The sequence below is a fragment of the Eptatretus burgeri genome, chromosome 3, assembly GCF_056783735.1.
Source record: "Eptatretus burgeri isolate ZD-2024b chromosome 3, Ebu_testis_v1, whole genome shotgun sequence".
Classification (NCBI taxonomy): Eukaryota; Metazoa; Chordata; class Myxini; order Myxiniformes; family Myxinidae; genus Eptatretus; species Eptatretus burgeri.
The window spans coordinates 12935801-12958188 of NC_140963.1; the positions used below are offsets into that span (position 1 = coordinate 12935801).

Sequence of the window (22388 nt, forward strand, 5' to 3'; positions counted from 1 at the left end):
CACTCAGAGTGACACTTGACAAAACAGAATGAAATAGTGGTTGATTTCAGTGAGCTGATACGCAAATGCTCTTCAAATTTCAAGTCAATCAGATGAAAATTGGCGATTTTAGAAATCTGGCCTATATTGACCTCAAAATTAATCGGTGGTTGAATTCAGTGACCTGATATGCAAATGCTCTTCAAATTTCAAGTCAAACGAATGAAAATTGACAATTTTAGAAATTTGGCATGTTTCCTTTTGGCCTATGTTGACCTCAAAAATAATAGTTGGTCGAATTCAGTGACCTCATGTGCAAATGCTGTTCAAATTTGAAATCAATGGGATGAAAATTGAGGATTTTATAAATTTTAAAAAAGCTGCTTGACCTTTGGCCTATGATGACCTTTTAACCTTTTGCCATCAAAAAATAGATAGGACTCTGTCGGGCCACCAACTCCATCATTTGGTGACGTTTCGAGAAGATCGGTTTAAAATTGAGACCCGATTAAAGGTGAGCAGACAGATAAAAAAAAAACGAAGCAATCAACATACCTGGAAAAAAAAATTTGGCCACATAAGACAGACAGACAGACACACAGACAGAGACAGACAGACAGAAGTGAGCCAAATTGCTTCACCCTGCTTTTTGCTTCGCACGAGTGGGGTAATAACCATGTTAATAACAATCAGCCAAAGATGACATCACCTGTGCCTTCATTATCAATGACCAAAGGTACAAATTTTGTTGCATCTCAGAATCTTGTTTATCTCAGATGTCTTTAGTACGAGACGTATTTAGGAGACAATGAGGAGACATCACTTGGAGATACATTTTTCAGTGTTTTTCATTTTATTTTTTGAATCCTGGTTCCTTAAAATGAATTCCAATTGTTGCAACAGCAATGTGCTCGTTAAATATTATGGGACATTAATTTTCGTGTTTTTTTTTTTTTAATAAGGAGATATTGATGACATAACTATGCTAAAACAATGTTGTGTTAACAATTTCCATCATTGCCACAAACAAAAGGCAGTGGTGAATCGCAAACTCTTTGCACGAGTCTACTTCTTTCATATGCAGCACAACGCTGGAATTAGCATCATTGTGTTGCTGTGCTGCTGTGCCGCTGATGCAGTGCCCCATGCAGGTTAGGGCAGGAATTTGGAGTTTGTTCAGGGTGCCAGCAATAGCTCACCTCCTCTTCAGGAAGGACACCATGGGATCTTTATTGTCAACCAACTAATGCCGGTAGACGAGACGCCCAGTTTAATGTTTACTCGAGGGACGGTACACGCACGATGATGCCTCGCCCTGCCTGCGAAACACCAGGATGACAGTTTGGAGCTGGATTTGCATTCAAACCCAAGCCGAGATGGCTCAGAAGTGAAAGTGTGTGCATACCTCTAGGGTTAAGGCCATCCTGCCAGCCCATGGCAATCAAGGAGTAGCTACATCCATAATCTCACACAGGACAAGATGCTCGCGTCCTAATGATCCAACATGTGTGGATGAAAATGCCAAATGCTGGAATCGCTCAGGGAGAATTTGACCATTGTTCATCTTGACTTATTGTCCTTCAAGGATTTTTTAGGTTGATGCCATTAAAAGGTTGGGTGGTGGTGGTGGTGGTGGTGGTGGTGGTGGTGGTGATTCTGCAGATGCTCTTTTTAACACAAACATGAGTGAAAATAAAAACAGGCACATTGTGAGAGGTAGTTGCTCCATGAGAATCGCAGGGGATTACTGTTGTGCAAATAACACAATCGAGTGACGTAATCCAAATTGAGCACAAACTGGCTCAAATTCCAAATGTTTTCCAGGCCAATTCCAAACACCGCATTGACATAACTTTCTGAATTTTGAAGTTCTGTGTTCAGAATTCAATTAAGAAAAAAAGAAATTACTTTTTCTGGTTCAGGAGTGTAAAACTCCACAAACAGCTGAACTCACCTGCACTCGAGGGAGCATCCATTGCGCAAAACGCCCGAGTGGATAGTGTGTGTGAACCACAAGTTGTAGTAATGTAAATCTCTTCTCAAATTGTGGGATATTTCCTGAGTGAATGAAATAAGAACGTTCAGTCTCGGTTAAAGGACAATTTTTGGACGACGAAGTTCTTTTCTGACCAACCCGAACAGCGTAAAAAAAACTGAAATGGAAACTCGAGATGTATCTTGGACAAAACCCCAGTAGATGTGAGAAATTTGTACAGATGCGTTGCTTCAGTGCATCTGTGCAAATTTCCAGCATCGACACTTCATTGGGAGATATACGTTTTCAAGCTGTACAAGGTGGGCCACTTGAGGCAAACGAAGAACCACGCCTTGGCAGACTGCCGAATACTACTCCATCTATCGGGGATGTCGCTTCATGGTGGTTGTATACTCCAACGCAAGTCGGGGGCCAAATCTTCCCCATTCTTCCTTGCTGCCTGGATTAATCAGGGCAGCGTGGTCACCATTAAAAGTGTCGATCAGTCCCCCTGGACTGACATTTTCTCTCTTGTCATCTCTATCTCTCCCACCCCTCTTGTCTCATGCCATGTTATACATCTGTGAGTTAGCTCTTACACGAGCCTCGACATGGTATAACCCCCCCCCCCCAAAAAAAAAACAGGCCATCAAAAAGGTGTTTTGCTGTGGATCAGACGTTCATCATTTTTTTATTTCTCGAGATTCCAGGTACTGTACTTGGCCGACTGATAAAGAAAGTGGTGTATTGGCACTCTTTTTGGGAGTCAAATCTGGTCTGGCTCCTGGACTATTCTTTGCTTGATCAGCATTTAAAAAGGACAGAGCATGGATAAACAACCACAGGTTTAATTGTAGCTACACATTGATGCATGTCAAGCCAAGCCAGAATAGATCTGCGGCTTTCTCCAGGTACCATGTAAACCTGTTTCATGGTCGGGTTGTCGGCGACTTAACCATCTCCCTCACAAGGTTTTCTGGTGAGGAGGGTGTCTAGATATTGTTTCCGCCTGCAGCACACCAAGCCAACATACGATAAACCCGCTTTTATTTAGGGATTGCAACCATCAGGAATATATATATATGTATACATCATGAAGAAGGAAATAAAGAAGAAAAGGAAAGAACCCGATTAGGCCAAGAAAAGGGTGGAGTACGCAGCCAGGGAGCTGGAGGGTGCTGCTCGTGGAAAAGATGATGGTGACTGGAGGGAACCCCTTTGGAATCCGGACAGTCCCAAGAGAGAACCTGCAATCCGATGGTGCGAAAACTGTCAGAAGAGGAGAGACCCAGATGTTGTGTTTGTGAGCGGCACCATATCCTCCAGTACCAAACTCAAGGCAAGATCAGGGATCCGAACTGGAGGAGCTGCAACAAGAGTTCCAGTAAGCACAGCATTCAATGCAGCCCACCCCCAGTGGGCCTCAATGCAGCCCGCCCCCAGTGGGCCTCAATGCAGCCCACCCCCAGTGGGCCTCAATGCAGCCCACCCCCAGTGGGCCTCAATGCAGCCCACCCCCAGTGGGCCTCAATGCAGCCCGCCCCCAGTGGGCCTCAATGCAGCCCGCCCCCAGTGGGCCTCAATGCAGCCCGCCCCCAGTGGGCCTCAATGCAGCCCGCCCCCAGTGGGCCTCAATGCAGCCCGCCCCCAGTGGGCCTCAATGCAGCCCGCCCCCAGTGGGCCTCAATGCAGCCCGCCCCCAGTGGGCCTCAATGCAGCCCGCCCCCAGTGGGCCTCAATGCAGCCCGCCCCCAGTGGGCCTCAATGCAGCCCGCCCCCAGTGGGCTCAATGCAGCCCGCCCCCAGTGGGCCTCAATGCAGCCCGCCCCAGTGGGCCTCAATGCAGCCCGCTCCCAGTGGGCCTCAATGCAGCCCGCCCCCAGTGGGCCTCAATGCAGCCCGCCCCCAGTGGGCCTCAATGCAGCCGCCCCCAGTGGGCCTCAATGCAGCCCGCCCCCAGTGGGCCTCAATGCAGCCCGCCCCCAGTGGGCCTCAATGCAGCCCGCCCCAAGTGGGCCTCAATGCAGCCCGCCCCCAGTGGGCCTCAATGCAGCCCGCCCCCAGTGGGCCTCAATGCAGCCCGCCCCCAGTGGGCCTCAATGCAGCCCGCCCCCAGTGGGCCTCAATGCAGCCGGCCCCCAGTGGGCCTCAATGCAGCCGGCCCCCAGTGGGCCTCAATGCAGCCCGCCCCCAGTGGGCCTCAATGCAGCCCGCCCCCAGTGGGCCTCAATGCAGCCCGCCCCCAGTGGGCCTCAATGCAGCCCGCCCCAAGTGGGCCTCAATGCAGCCCGCCCCCAGTGGGCCTCAATGCAGCCCGCCCCCAGTGGGCCTCAATGCAGCCCGCCCCCAGTGGGCCTCAATACAGGCCTCACAGTAGGCCCCAACAGTGGGCCTCAATGCAGCCCACTCCCAGTGGGCCTCAATGCAGCCCACCCCCAGTGGGCCTCAATCCAGGCCACCCCCAGTGGGCCTCAATCCAGGCCTCACAGCAGGCAGGCCCCAACAGTGGGCTCCAGGCAGGCCCCAACAGTGGGCTCCAGGCAGGCCCCAACAGTGGGCTCCAGGCAGGCCCCGTCAGTGGGCTCCAGGCAGGCCCCAACAGTCATCCCCAGGCAGGCCCCAACAGTCATCCACAGGCAGGCCCCAACAGTCAGCCCCAATGCAGTCTGCAAGATAGAGATACTGCAATAAGTGTTTGACCAAACAGAACCTTCGGATAAAGATACTGCAGATGGAAAATCCAACCCTAAAAAGGCACTCAGCAATGAGACCGCCTCAAAATGGCCACCTGCATTAACTTCCCGGTTCGCTTTTTGCCCCACAGCCAATCACAGGCATTAACCCCATGGGCTGAGCCATTTGGTCTAATTCGGGGGGTGGAAAGAGGAAGAAGAGAAAAGAAGGAGGAAAAGAAATGTCACAGACCGTAATAATATCGACACCCAGCAGGATTAAAAACAAGCTCGAATGAGCTGAGATCCTCATCATCTTAATGATGACGTCATAAAAACGAATATGACGTCTTTGTGATGTATCAGGTTTGCGATAAATTATCTGTGAGAATGCCCGGCTTGATTCCCGCAAACAAAATTCAAACAGCTTGCCTAGTTTTGAAGATAATGGTATAGGCGATTAACATTAGCGGAGATATTATGATGTCATAACTTCTTTTCTAGGAGGATTTTTCAAAATCGGAGAAGGTTGCTGTCTGCGCAGGGTATTTTTACATATATATGCCAAGTTTCAGGAAGTTTCGATGAAAACTGTAGGCTGTGAAAAAACTAGTTTCGGAGATAATGGTATAGGCGATTTCCATGAGTGGCGATATTATGACGTTAACTTTTTTTCTGGGAAGAATTTCCAAAATTGGAGATGGTTATTGCCTGCGCGTGGGCTTTCTGCATATACTTGGCAAGTTTCACGAAGATCCGATGAAAATTCTGGGTTGTGAAACAAAAAATGTCAAAAATAGGAATGACATCATAAAAATTGATATGACATCATAGTGATGTATCATATGTGCGGTAATTAATCTCTGCTAATGCCCTGTTCGATTCCCGCAAACAGAATTCAAAAAGCTTGCCGAATTTGAGAAAAATTTTTAGGCGATTTCCAAATCGATATTTTGACGTCATACCTTTTTTTTCTGGGAGGAATTTTCAAAATCGGATATGGTTGCTGTCTACACAGGGTATTTTTACATATATATGCACCAAGTTTCAGGAAGTTTCGATGGAAACTAGAGGCTGTGAAACAAATGAAACAAAAAACAAAAAATGTCAAAAAATTTGAATGATGTCATAAAAATTGATATGACGTCATAGTGATGCATCATATGTATGGTAATTCATCTCTGCTGATGCCCTGTTCGATTCCCGTAAGCAGAATTCAAAAAGCTTGCCTAGTTTCGGAGATAATTTTTTAGGCGATTTCCATTAGCGGAGATATTTTGACGTCATAACTTTTTTCTCGGAGGAATTTTCAAAATCGGACATGGTTACTGTCTGCGCGGGGTATTTTTACATATATACGCCAAGTTTCAGGAAGTTTCAATAAAAACTGTAGGCTGTGAAACAAAAAGTCCACAAGAACAACAACATGAGTAAGACTTAGAGATCCTCCACGAGGATCTAATAAAATCCTTCAAAGGGCAGAGGAGCTCCTTCTGAGCCAACGGCCATCCATATCTAGTGCCAAAATGTGTCTGCGGATGTCCTCTTGCAGGTGGGTTACTTTTTTCAGGAGGTTGGTGGCAGGATTTGCACTCCGGCCACCGTAAAACCCTTCACTCTGCAAAACAAGAAAACGCAAAGGAAACTGAAAACCAACTCCGTGGGAGGACTTGCTGTGCAGCTGCCCTTCTGCAGGACAGCTCACCGGATGACAGGAGTGGGGCAATGCGTTCGGGACCCCCACTCTTTGATCCATCCATCCATCCATCCGTCCATTGGGACCATACTCTGTGCAGAGCGTTTATGCTGCCAAAGAAGTCTGCTTGGCTTTTGGGCACAATCCTGGATGGGTCGCCACTCCGACACAGGATACCAGCAAGCTGGCACTCATTTTGCCAACCTCAGAAGGATGACAGGCAGAGTCAACCCTACCTGGTATTAATTCAACAGCCAAGTGGTATTTGAACCCAGGATCCTAGGCTCCCAAGCCAACCACCCGAACCATGAAGCCAATACCAGGCGTAACTCTTTGATGATATGATGAAAAACACAGGGTAACCTTCTAAGGTTGGATTGTGGTAGAATGCATCAGGGTGGAGCTGATGTGTCATCCACCGGAAGGAGGTCTCCTTAGGTTAACTTGAGGCGGTCCCTTTGGGTGGGTGCCTGTAATGTCCTACTTCCAAGAGAGGATGATCACCTGTCTCTGTTATCATCTGAGCTCAAGCGATTGAACATCGGCATTGCAGCACTCTCTGAGGTTCAGAGACCGGATAGTGGCAAGATAAAGGCAGGTGGTGACACCAAACAATTGGTGTCGTCGCTCTGATGGTTACCACGCCCAAGGAATTGCTGTAGTTGTGTCCAATAAGCTGATTCCAATGATAATTGAGGTAACACGAATCAACGAGCGTATTATGAGACTAAGGATTCGTCACTCCTTGGGTGTCATTTCCTGATCTCTGGATATGCTCCGAATGAGGTGAGTGATCTCACCGCGAAGGGTGCATTCCATGCCATGCAGAAGTCTGTGGTTGATCAGTGCCACAGGAGAGATACTCTTCTAGTCTTGGGAGAATTCAATGGATCGACTGGAACAGATAGGGAACATTTTGAGACATGTGTTGGTCCCCATGGATCTGGAACTCTGAACCAGAATAGCACTAAGTTCCGTGACTTTGCAATAAGTCATGGACTTAGGGTGGCTGGTTCATGGTTTCAGCGTCCAAAGGCTCAACACTGGACTTGGTATTCCAACGCTGGTGGTGAGGCAAAGAAGATTGACCATGTGCTCGTTGATGGTCGCTGGAGAATGATCCAGAACTGCAGGGTCAGCCGGAGTGCTCAGTTCCTCAATAACGAACACAGGTTTGTTGTAGGAATCTGTGAGGGGGTAGAGCATCATCTGTGTTCAAGTGATTCCCATCCTGCTTACAGAGGAATTCATGCATTGCTCCAAGCCCATTCCTCGGTGTACTGCAATTGGAGTGGAGGGTGGTAGGCTCTTGACAGAGGAGTCTGAAGTGAAGGCCTGCTGGGCTGGTTACTTTGAGCGGCTGTTCCAGGCTGATACACCAGCAGTTGTGTTGGATGTCAGAGGTGTTACTGTCCCAACTGCTCACCCTCCAATCAACTGTGATGTGTGTCAAACCTTTGTTTGTGGAAACATAGGCTGCGGTGAACCGGATGAAATGAGGTACAGCTCCTAGGATCTATAACATCCATGCTGAACTTCTCAAGGCTAGTGGAAATGCTGTACTCATGTCGTTGTAAGCAGTTCTGTGCTCTGCCTGGAACACAGGCATCATCTCAACTGACTGGAAGAGGGGCCTTGTTATCCCTCTCTGCTAAAGGAAAGGGTGATCGCCAGAATTGCAACAACTATCGAGGGGTGACGCTGTTCTCAGTGCCAGGCAAGGTCTTTGCTCGAATAATTCTTGATCAGGTTCGCCACCATCTGCTTGAGTACCAGCGTCCAGAGCCATCAGGCTTTACACCAAAGAGGTCAACGATTGACCATATTGACCAACGAGATTCACTTACCTCGGCAGTGATAGTCATGTCTCTGCTGGCTGTGAGCTAGAGGTCAATAGATGTCTGGGTCAGACCTGGGGAGTCATGGATTCACTGGATCATGGGGTGTGGCACTGTCAGTACCTGCGCATGAGGATGAAAGTCCGAGTCTTCAAGTACTTGGTGCTTCCAGTCTGGCTCTATGGATGTAAGATTTGGTCTCCGACCAGGGATCTGAGATGGAGACTTAATTCCTTTGATACCAGTTCTCTTTGGAGAATCATTGGCTATCATTGGTCAGACTTTGTGTCCAAGGAGCGGTTGCTGAGAGAGACTCGAATAACATTTGTTACCTGAATAGTCTGTGAGCATCAGCTGCAGCTGTATGGACATGTGGCTCGTTTTCCTGACGCTGATCCTGCTCACCAGATTCTCTCAGCAATGGAGCCTCGTGAGTGGAGGAGGCCAATGGGCCGACCATGTGCCTCCTGGTTGCAGCAGGTTAATCAGCATCTCAACGAGATAGGGATGGACCAGGTATCTGCCTGGGGGATGGCCAGACGGAGGCTCCTGGAGTACCGGCGGAAAGTGAACTCAGCGACACGCTGGTCCGGCGCATGCTCCCATACCTGTCCTGACCTTGTGAAGGCGGGGGTGCACCATCCTGGATGTGGGGGATCTCTGGGTCGCTCCTGGGAGATAGATTGGCTGTTTTGTGCCACTGGCTTGCTCAAGAGAACTGTCTGGGGCAAAACAACAACAACAAACAAATACTAGTACTACTACTACTGCAACTAATTCCAAGTGGCATAGCAACCACCTTGGGGGTTGATCTTTTTTCACTTCATTGCATTGGGACAGCAGGGATTGCGAGGTTAGGGCAGGAATTTGGAATTCTTTTTGAGCATAGTGCCGTTGATAGTTCGCCTACTCTTCGGGAAGGACACCGTGGGATCTTTAACGTCCACGGAGTAATGTTGGCAGATGGGACACCCAGTTTAACATCCATCCGAGGGGCAGGCACACACATTGACGAATCACCCTGCCTGTGAAACACAAGGATGACATCTTATTGCTGGGTCAGGAGTCAAACCCAGACTAGACAGCTAAAAGGCAAGTGTGCATACCTCTTTGCCATCATGCTCGTCCAGACTACCAAATGGTAAACAGACCCACTGTCTTTTCACCTTATTCAAAAGAGCTATATTTCCTGAACTGGGTTATTAATAAGATTCATAGTGGTCGTAATGGTTTCATTCAACCAAACATAAAACATCAAACATAGAGAAAAGAGAAATGGCTGCAAAATAGTACATTGTAATGTAATTAAATTGCATACTAATTAACATGCAGATAAAAAGGACATTATACCAAGGGGACAGATGAATTTTTTAGACGATCATTGGAAGCCAAAAAAAAGACGAAAGCATCCCCATTATACATGTGATAGCTCAACAGTTCAGGAAGAAGGTGCACTAGAACGTCCTGTCTCCTGCGCAAACTGAGGAATGACAAGTACTATTATGCAGGACGAACAACAGAAATGAATAACATGGGCCTATGTAATCGGCGTGTGCTAAAATATGGGCATACTAACCAATCTTTCAGGCCACTCATGTCCTGTCTGTCAAACCTTGCTTTCCCTCCCCCATTATCCATAATGAAAGAAAAATACAACTTAAACACTCCAGAAAACATGGTGAATTTGGGGGCCGGGGGGGGGGGAGGAGGAACTAATATGTGTAATGATTGGAGAAAAAAAATACAATATGCTGGAGAATGAATCACTCAACTGACATCACTTTGCGAACCTCCTGCAAAGAATGAAAAAGAGATGCACCCTGCCCCCCTCCCCGGAAAGAGTGAAGTGACATCGGGTAAAAAGGTAATATACTGCCAGTGGGGCAGTGGGGTCAAAGGTGGACAGATCAAGTCAATGAATATATGAACAGGAAAAGAGGGAAAAAATGAGTGGATGAAACATATTAAACAGCAAGTGAGAGGTTTACGTGATGTAGAGTCAATGGGGGTAGAAACTACTGGCCGAGTCAAACCAGACTTAAAACATGGTACATGTTGCTTCCATGCTCGACGTTCAGAATTTAAAAGGATAAGAACATGGACAATCCCCATAGGTTGGCAACTGTGGGGAGGACGAAATTCCTCCTCAGGAAATGCCCCGCTGAGTGCGGTGAGAAAGGTGGAGCCATTCTTGTGACGTCACTGGTGCCCAGAGTGCCCCCCCCCCCGGAAGTGATGACACTTCCCTCAAGCTCAGTGGCTATGTTTGTATCGTCTAACAGTCCTGTGTTGTGTCTCATGTATACATTTGCATGTCCAAGTGTGTGAGATGTTCGTTTGGTGGCTCCACTATGGGCCTTAGATCCTGTCTAAAAAGAAGAGAAAAAGGATAGTGTGTGGGGAAGGAGGACATGAGAGTGAAGTGTACTGACTGCTTGAACTCCTGGAAGTAAGAGTGGGATTTCATAGCCTCGTGAAGGCGGTTTGTCAAAGTGAAGAAAAGAGAAATTAAAGAGTTGAGTTGTGAAATAAGCTTGGAATATGGGGTTTCATCACAAGGTGCTTAAGGGAACACTGTATGTATCCTGAAGGAGCTGGGGAGGCAGAGGAGAGAGAGAGAGAGAGAGAGAGAGAGAGAGAGAGAGAGAGAGAGAGAGAGAGAGAGAGAGGTAGAGAGAGAGGTAGAGGTAGAGAGAGAGGTAGAGGTAGAGAGAGAGGTAGAGGTAGAGAGAGGGGTATAGAGATAGAGAGAGGTATAGAGATAGAGAGAGGTAGAGATAGAGAGAGGTAGAGATAGAGAGAGGTAGAGATAGAGAGAGGTAGAGATAGAGAGAGAGAGAGGTAGAGAGGTAGAGAGGGAGGTAGAGAGGTAGAGAGGTATAGAGAGAGAGGAGGTAGAGAGAGAGGTAGAGGTAGAGAGAGAGGTAGAGGTAGAGAGAGGGGTATAGAGATAGAGAGAGGTATAGAGATAGAGAGAGGTATAGAGATAGAGAGAGGTAGAGATAGAGAGAGGTAGAGAGGTATAGAGATAGAGAGAGGTAGAGATAGAGAGAGGTAGAGATAGAGAGGTAGAGAGAGAGAGGGAGGTAGAGAGGTAGAGAGGGAGGTAGAGAGGTAGAGAGGTAGAGAGAGAGAGAGGGAGAGAGAGAGGTAGAGGTAGAGAGAGAGGTATAGAGATAGAGAGAGGTATAGAGATAGAGAGAGGTATAGAGATAGAGAGAGGTATAGAGATAGAGAGAGGTATAGAGATAGAGAGAGGTATAGAGATAGAGAGAGGTATAGAGATAGAGAGAGGTATAGAGATAGAGAGAGGTATAGAGATAGAGAGGTAGAGAGGTAGAGAGGTAGAGAGGTAGAGAGGTAGAGAGGTAGAGAGGTAGAGAGGTAGAGAGGTAGAGAGGTAGAGAGGTAGAGAGGTAGAGAGGTAGAGAGGTAGAGAGGTAGAGAGGTAGAGAGGTAGAGAGGTAGAGAGGTAGAGAGAGAGAGAGAGAGAGAGAGAGAGAGAGAGAGAGAGAGAGAGAGAGAGAGAGAGAGAGAGAGATATATAAAATGTGATAGCCCCCGTGATTTCAGTAATTTTGCTGTTACGGGCTGGCCCATATTTACTAGATAGATTTATGTGTATGTGCTACTGACTTGAATTGTCATGTGACACGGATGATTGCATACTATTGGGTTATTCCATCATGAATATTAATGATGTGAGTCACACAGTTATATTGTGCGAGATAGTTGGTCACATGACAGGTATGATGTTTTTGATTCGGAATACAAATTTCGTGCAGAAGGGATTCAGTGTTCATCTATTTTGGGGGAGACAAACTGAATTACACAAACAGTAAAACATTTAATAATACTTATTTATGTATAAAATAAATTTGATAACTGTGGGCCTGAGATCCTGTTATCATTCAGTTGAAAATGCTGTCTGATCAGTTTTTGTAAACTGTACTTAAAGGAGGTTGGGGTAAAATTGAAAAGAGTAATCAGAATGTTTATTTTTTTTTAAATTTTCATGAAAGATGCTTCATGGTATAGGTACGGAGAAATAGAACAAGATCGGTAAGTGCGTGTCCGGTAAATGAGAGACGGTTGGGGACGTGTTGAACATTGGGTTTTTACAACTAAAATGGCCACCAGTCGGCCATATTTGATCAAATCGTGAAACGAAATTATGTGTGTAAGTGGACCGTCATGTATTATCTGTGTGCCGAGTTTGAACAAAATCGGTCCATACCTGTCCGAGATATGGCTGCGGACAGACACACGGACGGACGAGGCCCAATCCATAAGCCCCCGTTTCAGACAAGTCCAACAGGGGCTAATAAGAGGCACTAAAAGACGGGGAAGCGACCAGCCAGTGCACATTTGGACAGTTATAAGGTTGACAAAAGTTGCCACTCAGATGGGAGAATGTCCAAAGCTAGAGAATCTGAATGCATTGAAAGATTGTATCGTTTGTTATTGTAATTGATATACAACTTTAGAAATTTTAACAGAATAAAGAAAAAAGTTCAGGTTTGAATTTGAAGTGGCCATGGAATAACTTGTTTTGATTAGCCCTTGATTTACCCGATGCACTGTTGAAGATTTATATAAAATGGCAGAGTGTGAAACCTCAACTTTGAGTGAGGAAGTTGTGGAGCCCATCGGTGTCCAGTCCAGTCTTCACATTAGGATTTCATAGCTCTTGTTGGTCACCAGTTGCGTGTGCTCAAACTGTGTGGAACAACTCCCTTCATTTATAAACTGCCATCCACAAGTCTGGCCATGTTTCATCTTGCCAAATGCCTTCAGAAATAGTTGGCTCAATGGTGAACATGTGTCCTGGTTTCACAGCTTCAATTGCTTTGTTGTTTTCCATAGTGAGGCATATTCAGTGCCTGTATCTGCAAGTTGCATCATCAGATATGCCATGGGATTCAGCTATGCCATGGATGCAGTGTGCCAAGGCAATGGACACAGAGTTAGACAGAATGCAATCCGTTAATAAGAAGATTCGTACACAAGTTTAGCCAATTCAGCCAATGCACAATCTATAATGAATGAAGTTGAGGAAGACATATCCATTAAAATCTTACTGCTTCCGATGTGTTGTTGGTGTTCCTATTGCTGTTGTTATTGTTGCTCGTGCTGTTGTTCAAGTTCATACCCTTTCCAGGACGTCAGGGCTGCTGAATCGGTCTCACGGCAAGGAATACACTGTATGATTTGCCATCGCCTTCCTTATGGCAGTTGTCCTGGTGGGGATTTGGCCAGGTTAATTGCCAGCAAACAACAGCCTACTCTTTGCAAAAGACAACAAACGATTTAACATCAACCAGAAACCATGCAACGCTGGCAGATGGGCCATCTAACTTAACGTCCTACATGATGGACAATGCAATCATTGTCTGCAAACCCCTTGCCTGCAAAACACCAGTGTGACATTTGACAGTTGGGTTGGGAAATTAACCTCGAAAAAGCACCTCAAAGGTGAATGCACTACCCACGGGTTATCCTCGCAGCCCCGAAGGTGAGTGTCAAACATTTTAAAAGTTCCAACCTCACCAAATCATATTCTCCAAATGGGTCCTGATACACAATCTATAAACGTTTCATAAAAATCATATAAAACAGTCCAATAAAAATTATAAAATCATCAAAGGAACAGTTTCAGAGCCTCAATGGGTTGACATAAAATAAAAATAGATTTCAAAAGCAGGTATTAACTTTATCTCCCCCTCCCATAATAGTTAGGGAATTTTAGCAAATTGTATTGACCATCTGTGAAAAAATTGCTTACCAAAAAATTTCTTCACTAACGTATTCATTTTGGTGTCTACTAACACCTATAAATTAGTGCAAACCCAAATCCTTGTGGAAAATTCTGGGGAGCCAATCAAAGTTCGGGTTCTCGGAGGGCCTGCGCGAAAAAAATCGGAAAAATTAACTTTTGCCAATATTGACTTGTGGGATTTCTAACGAGGGGTTTTTAGGGGTGCTGAATTGATTCCATTAGATTTGAGGAAAAATGAATCCCTGGCTGTAAAATATTGATATGATACATTTTTAGATAACTCAGACTATGTTTTGCAGTAATTTGGCTCAATTGATTCAGATTGTTCAAATTGTGCTGAAACCAGCATACAACATTTTTGAAACCACTGCTATATTGGTGGTTATACTTGTGCTCATGCTCAGTAGAATTCTCTGTGTCTCTGTTTGACAAAATTCTAAAGTTGCGAAAGCAAGACAAGGCTGCCCCAGCAAGGTCCCTGAAGGCATGTGTGGCACCTGTCGAACAACCCCCCTGCACAAGCCTTGTGGTTGATGGTGGGTGGCTCCTGCACAATGTCAAGTGGGAGGCTAACCTTACTTGGAAGGATTTTGCCGAGAGCTACCTCCGGTTTGTGAAGTCTATGGGGAGCCATCGCCTCCGGATAACGGTGGTCTTTGACGGATATGGCAGCTCCACTAGGACTATTGACCACTTTAGACGAACAAAGAATGCATGCTGTGACATTCAGATTCGTCTGGATCTCAAAATCATCATTGCAAGAGAAAAGTTCCTCGATAACAAGAATAACAAAGCCCAACTCGTTCTGCTCCTTGCTGAGACAATTAGTAGGAATGGAATCAGTGTACAGCAATGCACCGATGATGCCGACACCTCCATCGTCCGCGCAGCTCGAGATGAGGCAAGAGAGTCCCCTGTCAAGGTGAGGGCTGAGGACACAGACGTCCTGGTTATGCTGATTCATCATGTTGCAGACCATCCGATCTTCCTCACGACAGCCAAAGAAACATTTTACGATGTCGGAAAGATCCGGGAGGCCCTCCCAGAGATATACCGGAGGTGTCTCATCTTCTTGCACAGCTTCTCTGGCTGCGATACAGTGTCTGCAATTTTTGGGTTTAGCAAACCAACTTTGCTAAGCAAGCTCTGCAAGACTGATGAAGCAGAGAGGGCAATGGACGTGTTTATGGACATCCGAGCTGAGAAAGGTGATATCATTAAAGCAGGCTGTGATCTTTTCAAGCTCATGTTCCATGGGAAATCCTCCAAAGACTTGGAAGACTTGAGATTCGACATCTTCAGCAAGCGAGCTGCTACTGGGAGCATAAAACCTGAGAAACTCCCCCCGACAACAGGAGCTGCAGCACAGCACTCTCTCCGAGCTTACCTCCAGACTAGAGACTGGCTGATGCTGCAAAGTCCATCGTTGGATGCCCGGGACTATGGATGGCAACTCACTGAGCAAGGATATGCACCAGTCCCTTCTACAGACCCCATTTGACCAGACTACCTCCTGATGTTTGCCAGCTGCAACCGTGTGGGGATTGCAGCTCACTCAGGTGCTGCTGTAAAAAGCAAGGAGTCAAGTGTATTTCTGCTTGTGGCATCTGTCATGGTAACTCTTGCCTGAACATAAACCAGCTGGATGACGAGAGGAGTGAGGAAGATACTGGGGAGTTTGATGAATAAGGTTGTAAAAGCTGATGAAGCAACATTTCCATTGAGCACAGTTCTGTTAAAAATGTCAATAAAATACATTTTATATGATCAATGAGTGTTTTTTTTTCTCAAAAATAATGGTGGGAATCAATTCAGCACCCCAAAAAACCCCTAGTTAGACATCCCACAAGTCAATATTGGCAAAAGTTAATTTTTCCGATTTTTTCGCGCAGGCCCTCTGAGCACCCAAACTTTGATTGCCTCCCCAGAATTTTCCACAAGGATTTGGGTTTGCACAAATTGATAGGTGTTTGTGGACACCTAGATGAATAAGTTAGTGAAGAAATTTTTTGGTAATTTTTTTAACAGATGGTCAATACATTTTGCTAATATTCCCTCACTATAAAGTTAATACAAACTCAAAATTGTTCCTGCAAAGTTCATTATGGATCCTCTACTTACTACAGCAGTAATACATTTCACAAATATAAATGGATAAAAACTCCCCAGGCTGTTAAATTCCTGGAACAAAATGATATACCGTAGATAGAATCAAACATGGAGCCTGGTGTTGGTGCAGTGGTTAGGGCAGCGGCTTGGGATCCAAAAGGTCCTGAGTTCAAGCCCCGTTAGGCCACTGAATTAATACACCAGGGGGTTGACTCAGCCTGTCATCCTTCCGAGGTCGGCGAAATGAGTACCAGTGTACTGGGCCGGTGTATACCCCGGTTAAAATAGGTGTACCACATCCCTGTGTCGTAAGAGGCGACAAGGGTTGCGTCAGGAAGGGCATCCGGCGTAAAACATGTGCCAAATCACTATGCGGATCAAACGGATGATCCGCTGTGGCGACCCCTAACGGGAGCAGCCAAAAGAAGAAGAAGAAGATAGAATCAAACATAAATTTGAAATCCATTAGAACGGCAAGACATTTTACATCGTCATCCAAATTGCTCATAAATAATTAAGCAAATGGATATTTATCATTTCAAGAAATTGAGATCGAGTACAAATTAAATAATGCCACCAATGTTTTTCTTCATTGATCTTAGAAAATAATACAAATGCATCGCATGATTATGCACTTTATTACCTCCACCACTGAAGGTGAAGGAGTTGATGTGTTCACCCCTTCCTGTCTGTCTGCTTGTTTGTTAATTGCCGGAATCCTTCGGATTTCGGCAATTATGTTGGTCGGTTGTGTGTGTCATTCTGTGTGTCTGTCTGTCTGTCTGATTGTTTGTGTGTTTGTTTACCCTGTAGTAGCAACACCGTTTCAGCGATCATGACCAAACTGGGTACAAACGTCGGCCATGGTCCAACTTAGACACTTGTCGTTTTGGTGAATCTAGGTCAAAGGTCAAGGTCAAGGTCACCGAAAAACCGAAATTCATATTTTCGCAATAACGTCCGCTAAAATGGTCGTATCGACTTCAAACCAAATCCAAAATGTGCAACTTCCAATTCTGCATCCAACGATATGTCTCATTGGGGTGTCACACCAACACCCTTCTTAGCGGTCGGGGGGTCGAATGTCAGGGGGGTCGGGTCAAAACTTTCAAATTGCGATAAAAACGACATTTCAAGTCCGATTGACTTCCAAGTTATGATCATGACCAAACTAAGTGCTATAACTCATTAAACAGTAGCACTATCGACTTATAAGAACCAAATTGATTTCCAGGTTTTGGTTTTTCAGAGATCATGGAGATATGACAAAGTTATTCCGGCAATTCTTTGCTCAACGAGCAATTTCATTTGTTTGTTTGTGTGCAGGATATCTCAAAAAGTTGTGGACGGAACCGGATTAAATTTTGTGGACAGGTTGGGTGTGTGACAAGGGCAAACTGATTAGATTTTGGTGAAGATCCGGATCTGACAAACTAGAATTTTTTCAGTGATTCTTCACCATTGAGAGATAATGCCAAAAACGATATCTCAAAAAGTTGTGGACGGATTCGAACAAAACTTGGTGAACATGTTGGGTGTGTGGCAAGGACGATTTGCTTCATTTTGGTGAAGATCCGATTCCGGATCTGGATACGATAATTATTTAATTTTTAAATGATTCTTCACCATTGAGAGATCGGGCCAAAAATGATATTGCACTGTAGAGCATTATATTTCAAAAACGTAATGGGCCCGATATGTTCTCTTGCATCAGACATTTCGTGGCGGAGGTATGCGCTCCACCGAGTTCCCTTCTAGTTAATTGTGTCTTTTTCCCGCGTGCATGAAACCAAAAGCAGGGTTAAGGAATTGGTTCACTTTGGCTGTCTGTCTGTCCACAAACGTCAATTTATGATTGAGGAACAACTTGATTTCAATTGAATGTTATACTCTAAAAATGAATCGGAAAAAGAACCTGGCATTTAGTCGTACATTGGCTCTGAATTCGTCCCAACCACACATACACAGAGAGGAGTGAGATATTTTTTAAAATTGTGTCTGCCTGTCTGGCCATCAATCAAAATTGAAAATAATTGCAAACAGGAGACTTTGTGTTTTTAGTGACATCACAAAGGACACAAACAACAGGTACGGATAACTAATGCAAAGTGTTAAATAAGGTGGTGTAAAAGTCGCTGCATCAGCGGCGGTAAACTTCCGAAAAAAATTGTTTTCCACAACGTTTAAAATCATTATTTTATATCAATTTAATTATAGACCTGAACATTGTAGAATACAAATCGTCTTATTGGCATTTTCACAAACCTTTTGTTTAGCAGTAGTTGGACAAATAATTATAATTACAGCATTTTACATCATCTCAAACAATCAAATTTGTCGCTTACAGACCCCGTCCACATCATTTTATCTCAAGACTGCGTTGTAAGGTGTTCTATTAACTCTATAGTTTTTGACAATATTTGAGACTCATGGTGAAACCTGCACATAGTGTCTACTATGTGTACATATGACACTCGTAAAGGATAGAGCATACACAAACAACCATATGTTGGTCACCATTGGACAGATTTGAGGACCAAATTGCCTCCTCTTTATTTTTTTATGTTGAAGACTCTGGACAGTCATGGACTAAATACTCCTCATCAACGCCAGGCCTTAAATAAAAGAACTCCATTGATAGAAAAGTAAGGAAATAGAGAATAGTCTGAGTTTTTGAGGAAGTAAAAAAAAATCTGCTTTTTGAAAAGGGGAAGGTCATAAGTGTTTGGGAAGATGTGAGAAGGTAAAGAGTTCCAGAGTTTGACAGTGAAGGGGAAGAAATAAACAACGTAATGGCCCACCCTTGAGTTTCCAATGGCCACACAATAATCATGTGATGTCATGGCTTGTTGAGTATTCCTTGGTCTCGCTCATGGTGGAGATTTACAAGCAGCAAGTTCTTGCGAGCAGAAACCAAAGTAATATCTGTATAAAAGAGAAACAGAGCCAACTATGCGGCGTAATTTGAGCGGGTCAAGTTATGAGGTCACATTTGTAGAGTTTACAAGTCGAATAACTTTGTATTCAATTCTGTCCAGTAAGTATGTGGAGATGGAACCTCTCCAGATGTGAGAGCAGTACCCTGTATAAGGACGAATCAATACTTTATATCGTTGGAGCAACTGTTCTTCGACATCTGAACAGGACTCCTAATTTCTTCAAGGCAGACTTGGCTATTTGAGTAATGCGTGGATCCCATGATAAATTTGATGTTAAAGTGATATCTAGTCGGTTTATTGCATCACATGGTGTAATTGTCGAGCTTTCAAAGGAGATTGGAGAGTGGAGAGGAGTTTTAGAGAGAGAGAGAGAGAGAGAGAGAGAGAGAGAGAGAGAGAGAGAGAGAGAGAGAGAGAGAGAGAGAGAGAGAGAGAGAGAGAGAGAGAGAGAGAGAGAGAGAGAGAGAGAGAGAGAGAGAGAGAGAGAGAGAGAGAGAGAGAGAGAGAGAGAGAGAGAGAGAGAGAGAGAGAGAGAGAGAGAGAGAGAGAGAGAGAGAGAGAGAGAGAGAGAGAGAGAGAGAGAGAGAGAGAGAGAGAGAGAGAGAGAGAGAGAGAGAGAGAGAGAGAGATGAGAAGAAATTGAGGGTTTGAATCATTAAACTTAACCTGTTTACATTTGCCCCAATGGGAGATCTTATCCAAATCCGGATTTGAAGAGGTGGCTGTGATGAAACGAGATGTAGATCGAGTGAGGGAAGACGGGGCAGATGGGAAAGATGTGGAGGAATGTAATGTTGTGTCATCAGTGTACGAGTGCATTTGGTTATTTGTGGAAGAAAGAAGGTCATTGATAAAAAGAAGTGTTGAAGAGTGTTGGAGACAGAACGGAACCCTGAGGTACACCGCTGTTGAGAGGGAAGGGGGTTGATGTTGAGCCATCAACAATTATGGAGACAGAGCGGTCGGAGAGAAAGCTCGATATGAGAGAGCAGAGTGAAGGAGGAAAGCCGAAAGAGGGAAGCTTGGATATCAGACCACGATGCCACACTCTGTCAAAGGCTTTTGAGATATCAAGGCCTACAATAAAGGATCCCTCAAAGTCTCTCAAAGAAGAGGCCCAGACCTTCGTAATGTAACAAGGGATATCATGTGTAGATCTTGCCTTTCGAAAGCCATATTTGTGGTCAGATAAAAGACTCAAGATGCTTGAGAAAATGGGAATTGAGAAGATATTCGAATACTTTGGAAACAGTAGAAGTCAGAGCAATAGGACGGTCGTTGGAAGGGTTTGAATGATCACCCTTTTTGAAATAGGCTGTACGAAGGCATGTTTCCAGGTAAGGGGAATAGTTTGGGTTTTTAAACAAAAACAAAACAAACGAGTAAGCACAGTTGCAAGTTCTGAAGCACATTCTTTCAAGACACGGGGAGGAATGCCATCTTGTCCGTAGGCCCTGCTCATGTCCAGAGAGAGGAGTATTTTTTTGACTTCATGAAAATAGATTATTAGGAGAGACATAGGATTGATGAGGGAAGCATCAGAGGGAGATGAAATGTTAAAGTCATCCAGTGTCGAGTTAGAGGAGAAAAGAGAACCAAAAAGAGTTGTTTTATCGGTCGGAGAGACAGCGAGAGTATCATCAGAACGGAAACGTGAAGGAAAGGTCGAGCGACAGAAGTTGTTGGAGATACTTTTAGCGAAGGACCAGAAAGATTTATTAGTAGAAGAAGATGAGAGGTTGTCACATTTCTTTTGAATAGAGGAATGCTTTGCTTCATGAATAACATATTTGCAATGATTTCTGGCAGATATGAAAGCTGAATGCGAGTCGGAGGAAGAAGAGTTTTTCCATGTCTGATATGCAGCATCCCTTGCACGAATGGCCACAAAGCAAGAATGATTGAACTAGGAATTGGAAGAAGAGATAGACTTGAAAGATAAGGCGATATAAACCTCCATTCCTGCAACAATAATCTCAGTTATACGTTCAGCAGAGATAGAGGCATCGCCCGGGGAGAGGCAGTAGTCATTCCAGAGAAAGTCAGAAAAGAAGTTTCTTTCGTAAACCAGTCGATTAGTAGTATTGAAATGCCAAAACTGGCGTTCTATCGGAGCAGTCGGTGGAGAAGAAATGGTGGTCAGTGAAGTGATGTTCACAAGATTGTGGTCAGAAGAACCAATTGGAGGTGAAATTGTGTCGCTGTCATGCAACGGATTGGAAGTGAAGAATAAATCCAAAGTATTGGTGATTTGGTCAGGACAATCTGGAATATGTGAAGGGTGGGTGATACATTTACCACTCTTAATGATTTGGAACAAATTAAGAGTTTCAACTCCCCCAACATCTGTGTGGGAAGATTTCAGCCACTCCATGTCATGTACATTGAAGCCTCCTCGATAGAGAAATTCTGCTTGAGGGTGTTCAGATATCATGGCCTCATTGCAAGAGTTAAGAACGTCAAAGAAAGCAATAAAGTTTGTGGAATTCGGGGAGCAGTAAGTGAAAGAAAGAAAGATAGTGATGGTCGGGAGACAAATCATAAATCAGTTGACATCAAAGTTTGGAGATTCAAGGTCCACAAGGCGTATAGCAGGCGTGTTGATGTTGGAGTAAACATAGACTCCTCCGTTGAAGTGGAATCGTGAGTGAAGGTTGTATTCCGAAATGTTTCAAGAATTATCAAGAACATCATGTGACAATTGGGTCTCTGAGAGAGCAAGATATCAATCAAGGAGCTTGCTTGATGATGTTCAACAGAGGAAAGATTCGAAGAAAGACCACGGATGTTGGTAAAATGAATTGAAAAAGAGTCACATTGGGTCAAACGGCAAGGGTCTTGGGAGGGACCGATACTACTACTGCCTGAGCGCCCCCCCCCCCACCTTCCCTCGTTTGCAGCAGAGACAAGTAGGTCACCAGAGATTCTTCACACCCCATAATGCCAGGAACTAGGGATCATTAACTTTTCAGACTTTATCATATTTACTTGGAGGCTATCTGAGGGAAATGAGAGGAAAGAGAAATAAAAGAGAGAGAATGCAAAGTGAGGAGTGAAAATGAGTGAGTAAGAAAAGTGTATGATGTTTGTTTGAAAAGTGTATGATGTTTGTTTGCAAGAGAGATTCTAAAGCTAGCCTGGTAGTTATAGATTGAGTGAGACAGAAAGTAAGACCAGCAATCCTGACATGGAGAGCATAAGATGGTTCCAGGCACCACTTTAATGCTCCCAAGTCAGAACGGTCGTATTACCCTGAGCGGTTGCTGTCTACAACCTTCTACCTAAAAGCACAGTCCTTCCAGACTACTGAAAAGCACATTCCTGCACTGAAGTTCCCAAAAAGGGAACGATTTTCTGTTGGTCACCATTTGGTTGCACCAAAAATGTCTTGACCTGCATTT

General features: G+C 44.8%; 1 long non-coding RNA gene across 2 annotated transcripts; it reads right to left on the reverse strand.

Moving 5' to 3' along the window:
* Positions 1 to 2604: 2604 nt before the first annotated feature.
* On the reverse strand, positions 2605 to 18970 carry LOC147029409 (uncharacterized). 2 transcript variants are annotated; one of them, XR_015055714.1, is made up of 3 exons: positions 18850 to 18970; positions 13242 to 13400; positions 2605 to 3321 (listed from the first exon to the last, which is right to left on the reverse strand). It is a non-coding gene; the product is annotated as an uncharacterized LOC147029409 (long non-coding RNA). The 2 variants fall into 2 exon arrangements; XR_015055713.1 differs by lacking the exon at positions 2605 to 3321 and adding an exon at positions 11694 to 13049.
* Between the last annotated feature and the right edge of the window lie 3418 nt (positions 18971 to 22388).